Here is a 7,521-nt window from a genome sequence, read left to right on the forward strand (position 1 = left end):
CTCCAGGTCATCCTGGTGCACCAGCCCCGAGCGCCCTGTATCATGCATCGAACCTGGACTGGCGATTTGTTTCACATATGATAATTTATGTGCTTCAATGCCATTCTCCTATATCATCCCACACTTGCTCTCTCCCATAGAGTCCAAAATACTGTTCTATACATCTGTGTCTCTTTTGCTGTGAGACTATTTTTTAAAAGATTATTAAAATCAGGACATTTTACCATTTAAGCTTGTCAATAAGTGTAGACACTTTCACTATACATCATATAAATATCCCAAATACCATCTAAGATATGAAAATTTTATCTCTGCGAATATAAAGATTAATATATTGGTGACTGAACAACAACAGAGACAAATGAAAATGGAAGCACAATAGTCCAAAACTTATGAGATGCAGCAGAAGCCGTTCTAAGAGGGAAGTTTATAGCAATACAATCTTCCCTCAAGAAACAAGAAAAATCTCAAACAACCTGACCTTTTTAACTCAGCCATTAAAAAGAATGAAATTATGCCATTTGCAGCAATTGGATAGACCTACAGAGTGTCATACTGAGTGAAGTAAGTCAGACAGAGAAGAAGTATCATATGACATCCCTTATATGTGGAATCTAAAAATAAATGATTTCAGTGAGCCCAGACTTTTGCATCTTTCCATACATAGAAAAGTGCTAAATTTCCTAACCTGAGAGGTCTGATTTTAAGTAACAGTAATATTTTGATGTTCCAACTACCTGGTCTTTTTGCAAAAACTCCTATATAGCCAAACAAGGTCAGTCCCTCCATTTAGACCATATTTGGGTACATGGGACTCAAAATTTCTTGCTTAAATGCTCCAGCCTCTTCCAGAGCTGCATGAGCCTCATCCCCTATCTGTCTTGCCTATGGTGAGCTCACCTATGTCTTAGGGGTAGCCAAAGGCAGAGGGCTTTTGAATAGGATTTAGACTTGCGGGTTGAGGTACGCTTCAGTGCCTGCGGGGTGGGGTTGGGAGTGGCAAGAGAAGGTGGGAGTGTGGGCCAACTGTCTCCATGTTTATACTTTCAAAGTTAGTGGCAGGTATGAGTCCAGGGTCCCTTTGGGAAAGGAAAAATACTATTCCTTCCTTCGTATTGAGTCACTCCTTCCCACCCTTTCTCTTCCTCTAGGGTGGATTAAAAGACTTCTTGCAGAAAAATACATCAACCAACATATGAACAAAAAACAAGACCTCAGATTATACCTACATTGCAAATGAGTGCAATCCACGCACCCAGACGTTGACCATTTAATGGACCACCCACCGACATGCCTTTGAAGGGACACCCTTAAGAGGTTTGGGGAAGGGTTAGCCTCTGAAGGGGATAAACTGCCTAAGACTGATAGGGAGAGAGGACATCTCAGAGGGGAAGATCATTGGAAGTCAGCCTTGTTGGCATCTTGGTGCTGGCAGTTGAAAGGCTTTCCCTCTAGGGTAAGGGTCTACCACCTATTATTCCCTGTATAACCTCCTCTTCAAAAGTAAAGTGACTTGGAAACCAAATGTGATAAATAAATGCTGTGGAGCTATTCTGGCTGAAACAGGGTTGGAGAGCAGGGTGACTGTCCTGCTTGGTGACCCCCCCACCTGCTCCTGAGGAACAAGTTGGAAACTTCCAGATCTAGAGAAATATGCTAGATGAGAGAAGCACAGATCAAGCTGCACCAGGCTGTTCTAGGCCCTGAGGACAGGAGCTCAGGGACAAAGTGGGGGCAAAGTAGACCAATGCTGGGCCCAGGACAGTCTCCCACTCTCCTCAGGGCCAGAATACATAGGCAGCTTCTCCGTGTTACCATCATCATCTGCCTTTAAATAAGACAATGTAAGAAGGTCTCTGTGATGTGCAAAGAACTAAGTAAACGTGGGTGACATCCACCAGCGAAAGAGAAGATGTGGATACTTGTGGCCTGGTTATTCTATCTTGTCATCTACCCTGATCCTTTCGTTCAGACCCCTGTGCTGGTTATGAAACCAACGTCTCTCAGCTTACACCCACCCTTTTATACTCTACTCTGTGGCACTGGGGCTACGACTCTGCAAACTATAATTCTCTGTGGCCAACTAACTCCAGGTTAGGCTCTGTCAGCAAGGCTGTAGGAAGGAGCAGGGACTTTCCCCTTCCTCACTGAGCATAACTGCAACAATGACAGCTCTTTCGAAAAGCAGTGTCTTTCTGTCTACACTCCCAGCATCAGCCTCAGAGATACAAGGCAGTTAGTTACCTCTCGTTGGAGGTCTGGGTTCCAGCTCTGCAGGGCCCCTCTGCCAAACTTCTAATTGATTAGGACCCCAGTTTCTTTCTTTTGCTCTCCAGTCCCAGCTGCCTGCTGCATTTACTGCCTCTGTGTTTATCCTGACATTCCTTGTTTGTCTTTTCACCTTCTAGTACCTGCCTAGGTTAAATTATTTCTGTCAGAATGACTGGTGTGGTTTCTGTTTTCCTATTGAGACTTGATAGGCATGTAGACACTCCTGAGAAACATCACTTGGGGAACAGATTGAAGGTGTAGCCTTGCCTTGCTGGGCTGCTTTGAGAAGCCCAACTGCAGAAACTCTGCCAGCAACACCAACAAGTCAACCTCGCTGGTAAAGAAACTCTCTTGTCACCAGAAAACCCCCTAATCTAATTCAACATTTATAAACAAACTCACTCCAGGAGGGAAGGTTAATTTAAGAAAGCCAGTAGGAGCCCTAAGTCTTTTCATTTCAATCAAAACTGCCAGAGTCAGTTAGCTTCGAAGCTAGTCAGGTGGCCCCCAAACTGCCATCTGCCCAGCAGCTGTCCTGTCACCAAGGAAACCACAAGTCAGAGTGAAAACAGGGCCCCCAGGAACCAGCCTGAAACTCAATCATCTGGCACGTTTGTCATGATCAACTAGGCCAAAGTGCAGCATCTCTTGCAAGAATGATTCCCTGAAATTCTCCTGCCTCAATCCACCTGACTTCTGTTTCCCAAGTTGGGAATATGCCCACCTCTGTGAAAGATGTGCTGGTAAGCATGAGATAACAAATGGAGTCACTTTCTTCCTCAATAACAGATGAGGCAGACAGTCTGCTGCATTGACAACAGGGCTAGTGTCTTTGGGACTCCCTCTCCACTTTCCCAGGCCCCACTGACTTCCAGTTATCTAGGCCCCTGAGAGGTGGCCATCAAGTCTCCCCATCCTCCTCATGCAGCAGCACCAGAAGAGCAACTCTGTAAAGCCCCTTTCCTCTATCTGAATGGATGTTTGATGTCACCACACTGCAAATAATTAAATAAGCTTCTATCTTATTAATGACTGATAACTTCAAATGTGACAAGAGGATTCACTCATCTAATTGATCATTCCAGAAATATTCACTGAGCACCTCCTATGTATCAAGCACTAGGCTGGGCATTAATAATAATGATTAATCATGTATTAGTGCTGGATGGAACCAGTAGACACTTAAATAAGATGGTCAGGAAAGGCGTTTCTGAGAAGGGGACATTTCAGTGTATTCCAGACATCTACTGCTATGCAACAAACCACCCCAAAACTTAGTGGCTTAAAACAATGGTAGCAGTTGTTTTGCTTACATATCTGTCATTTAGGTGGGGGTTGGTAAAGCATGTCTCTGCTCTACCTAAGCATCAACTGGAGCAGCTTGGAGGATGGGGACTGGACTTATCTGAAGTCTTCCTTATTTACGTGTCTAGTGATTGATGTTGGCTGTTGCCAGGGACCGGAACTGGGGCAGTCAGCAAAAATGCCTTCCTGTAGCCTCTCCACGAGGCTGCCTAAATGATGGCTGGATTCCAAGGATAAGCCTCCCAAGAAGGAGAATGAAGCTGGAAGTTTTATCACCTTTTTTGAGCTAGTTGTAGCAAGTTATACAGAGTTACTTCTGCAGCATTTTATTCATTGGAAGCAAGAGGAAGGAAAATGAGATTCCACTTTTTAAGAGATTAAAGTCTAAGAATTTGCAGATGTGTTTAAAACCATCACCTAAAGAAGAAATCAGTAGGAGAGCATTCCTGGAAAAGGTCTTGGTATGTGAACGCCCTGAGGGTGGGAAAACCTTGGTGTGTTCAAGGCAACGAAAGAACAGCAATGCTGGAGCATGGTGAGCAAGAGGGCATATGTGAGATGACATCAGAGGTGACCAAGCCATATGAAGCAATTATATGAGTTTGAAATTTATTCTGGTTACAGGGGAGCCATTGAATGATTTAAGATTCAAATTCATACCTTGGAATAATCCTCCAGTTGCTAAACAGAGCATAGATTGAGCCGACGTTAGAATAGGGAAAACCAGTTAGGACACTATTGGAATGGTCCAGAGAAGAGATGATGATGATTTGGGTAAGAATGTTGGCATTGGAGATGAAAAGAAGTAGAGGCATTTGAAAAAAGGTGAGAAAAATAGAGAGAATTTATTAACAGAGTGAACGTGAGGCTGAAGGAAAAGAAGGTAGGTAAGAAAAAGGATTCTTGGGTTTAAGGCTCTGGCATCAGTATGGATAGCAAAACAATTTGTTTGAAATGCTAGGAGGGGGGAACTCACTGGTATGTGTGAAAGGTAAAATCTAGAGTCTATTTTTAAGCATTTCAAGTTTGAGACATCTGAGGGATATACTAGTGGCAAGGAACAATGATAGCTGGATACACAAGCTTGAAACACAGTGGAGAGTGTGGGGCTGGAAATATAAATTTGGGACTCCTTAGCCTATAGATGGTATTTAAAGCCATGGGCCTGGATGAGCTCATTTAGGGACTTAGAGTGAGAAAAATAGTATGAAGGTTTAGCCCTGGGAAAAGCAACCTAGAAAGGAGACTGAGAGAGAGTGACTAGAAAGAGAAGGTGGGAAACTAGGGTATTGGGTGTCACAGAATCCAAGAGAGGAGGTTTAGAAAGAGGGAATTCAGAAATAAAGAACTGATCTAAACGACCTTAAAGCTTTTTCATATCTCGATGTCTATGATTTTATGAACATCTCAAATCCCTTCTAGATTGGAAATTCTGTGATTCAACTTCATCTTTGGAAAAACAAACTTCCTGATGAATTGTTGGGTATCTCCAAAGACTATAAAAATTAATTCTTGGCAATGAGGAATTTTGTATCTTGTCCTTAAAGTGAACACACGTAACATCAAGTCTAGTACAAAAATAAGGATCCCTGGAGAGAAGCTTAGTCAACAGTACAAGTTGAAAATATATAAATGGGGTTATCTGATCTCTTTCCAGTAGGACTCATTTAGTCATGGTAGACCCAGAGGTTGGGCACAGATGACAGCCCCGGTCTTTAGACAGTGACATGTGTGAGCCCAATCCTTGTTTTCTGCCCCTGGGGTCACTCTCTGAACCTCTACTCCACATGTAGGGTTGACATGTTGCCTTGAGGAACCCCAAGATTTGTGCCCACAGGGTCCTCTGAGGGTTGGGCCCTGGTCTGGGAGGGCAGCCTGACAACTGGATTGCTCCTACTGGCTGATGTGATTTTGTGTAAGACTGGGTCACCAGAATGGCACTGACACACTGATTTAGGGTGACTCTCACATCAGACACTGGCCCCTGGGCTACTGACGATCCAGTGCCAACATTTTGACTTGAGTTGCATATGTGTGCACACCTCAGCTCTTACCCATCTGTGTTCCAACCATAGTGTCATCTCTGATTTATAGCCCTCAAAGGTATAGGACAGTGGCAGGCATCCTTTACCCTGCATGCCCCCTTGCCACTAGGAGCTTTCATCCCACGCCCTCCTCAGGCTTCACATCACACATGAGTCCTCCAGGGGTGACTGTGCATAACTCCTTTGAGGGCTTTTAAGACTATTGCTTTGCAATGACAGCAGGCTCTTCCAACCAGTGTCCTCTCTTGCCTCCAAATGATATGGTGATAGTATACTTTCCCAGGTCAGTCTTCAACTGCGCCTAAGGAATGGACATTTCTTGTGTTACTGGGACTATTTTTCTTGCTCCATTCATGTCTCCTTACCTCTCTTCCCTTTTGATGGTTGTGTGTTTGAAAGCAGGACTGCAGACAACGCTAAAATGATCATATTCTAAAAATGCAGTGATTATAGCCTAAAGAATTCAAGAGAAAAGGTGATTTGAAGATGTGTTGTTCTATGTTAATACTATAAAATTCCAAACAGAAAATTTAATATAATCAGAAATTGGATTATCATTCATACTTTCATATATATAGGGCTTGGAGAGGCTTTCATTTTTGGTCATCATCAATGAAGCACAGAGACACCTTCTGAGAGAGTATGCATAGGTGCCACAATCTATGTTGCAGTGTCATGAGTAACGATGCAACCAGCATTAAATAAATGGTATTAGAGGACTGCAGAGGCATAAACAGTGGACAAAAACCCCAAACCCAAAGCCATATTGTTTCAAAACAAACAGGTTTCAGAGAGCTCTGACATTGTGAGCAATTGTTATTCCTATTGTGTTCCTGCCTTTTTCTCATTGCGAGAGATATAATATTAGCCTAGACAGCATAAATAGATGTTTCCTTGCACCTCAACAGGAATAATTGGTGCCTGGACTCTATGAAGAGTCTTCATGTGCATTCTTAATACAACAAACAAATTCTCTATTGATGATCCTAAATCTTCACTGATTTAGAATACTAGCACTTCACAAGGGTCCATAACTTTTGAAATACATTTTAAGATCAAATTGTTTAGATAGACAAGAGCCGTGAAAAAACTATCTTTCCAAGTTCCTGTACACCAGGGGTGGCCCTGGTCATTGATGATCTTGAAAATGCAATCTCAGTGGATGGTGGTATTAAATACTTCACTGGAGTAAGTGCAAGAGGGAGTGAAAAAAGAGAAATTGGACATAATGAATATAGATAAGTTTGAAGAAGTGTTTTTTTTTTTTTTTCCAAATAATAGCAAAGAAATGAGGCAGAAGTTGGAGGGGTGTGTGGGTCAAGAGCAAATTTTTTAGTAAAGATGTATGCTAATAGGAGGGCTTTCCAGGTGGTGCTAGTGGTAAAGAATCTGCCTGCCAATGCAGGAGACATGAGACACGGGTTTGCTCCCTGGGTTGGGAAGATCCCCTGGAGGAGGATATGGCAACCCACTCCAGTATTCTTGCCTAGAGAATCCCATGGACAGAGGAGTCTGGTGGGCTACAGTCCATAGGGTTGCAAAGAGTTGAACATGACTGAAGCGACTTAGCACACATTTACTAACAGGAATGGTTCAGCAGAAAGAGGAAAAGTAGATGCTGTAGGAGAGGAAAAGAAAGAGAGTGAGATGAAGAGAGAGAAGAGATGCCACAGTGACTTCTTTGAAAAAGCAAGAAGGGTTGGAAATCTAATGGACAAAGGTGGAGGGAATGGCCTTGGAGAGAAGCACTGATATTTCAGTCTAGTAGCAGCTGGGAAGGCAGAGTACCTGGCTGTAGGTACTGTTCGGTGAGTAGGTGTGGTGATGAGAGTGGGCAGAATCTCCAATCTCACTGCTTCTAGTTTCTCTGTGAAATAGCAACCGAGGTCATCGGCAGAGA

Source organism: Giraffa tippelskirchi, chromosome 4 (assembly GCF_054371585.1).
Source record: "Giraffa tippelskirchi isolate mGirTip1 chromosome 4, T2T-mGirTip1v1.2.pri, whole genome shotgun sequence".
In the NCBI taxonomy this organism is placed as follows: domain Eukaryota; kingdom Metazoa; phylum Chordata; class Mammalia; order Artiodactyla; family Giraffidae; genus Giraffa; species Giraffa tippelskirchi.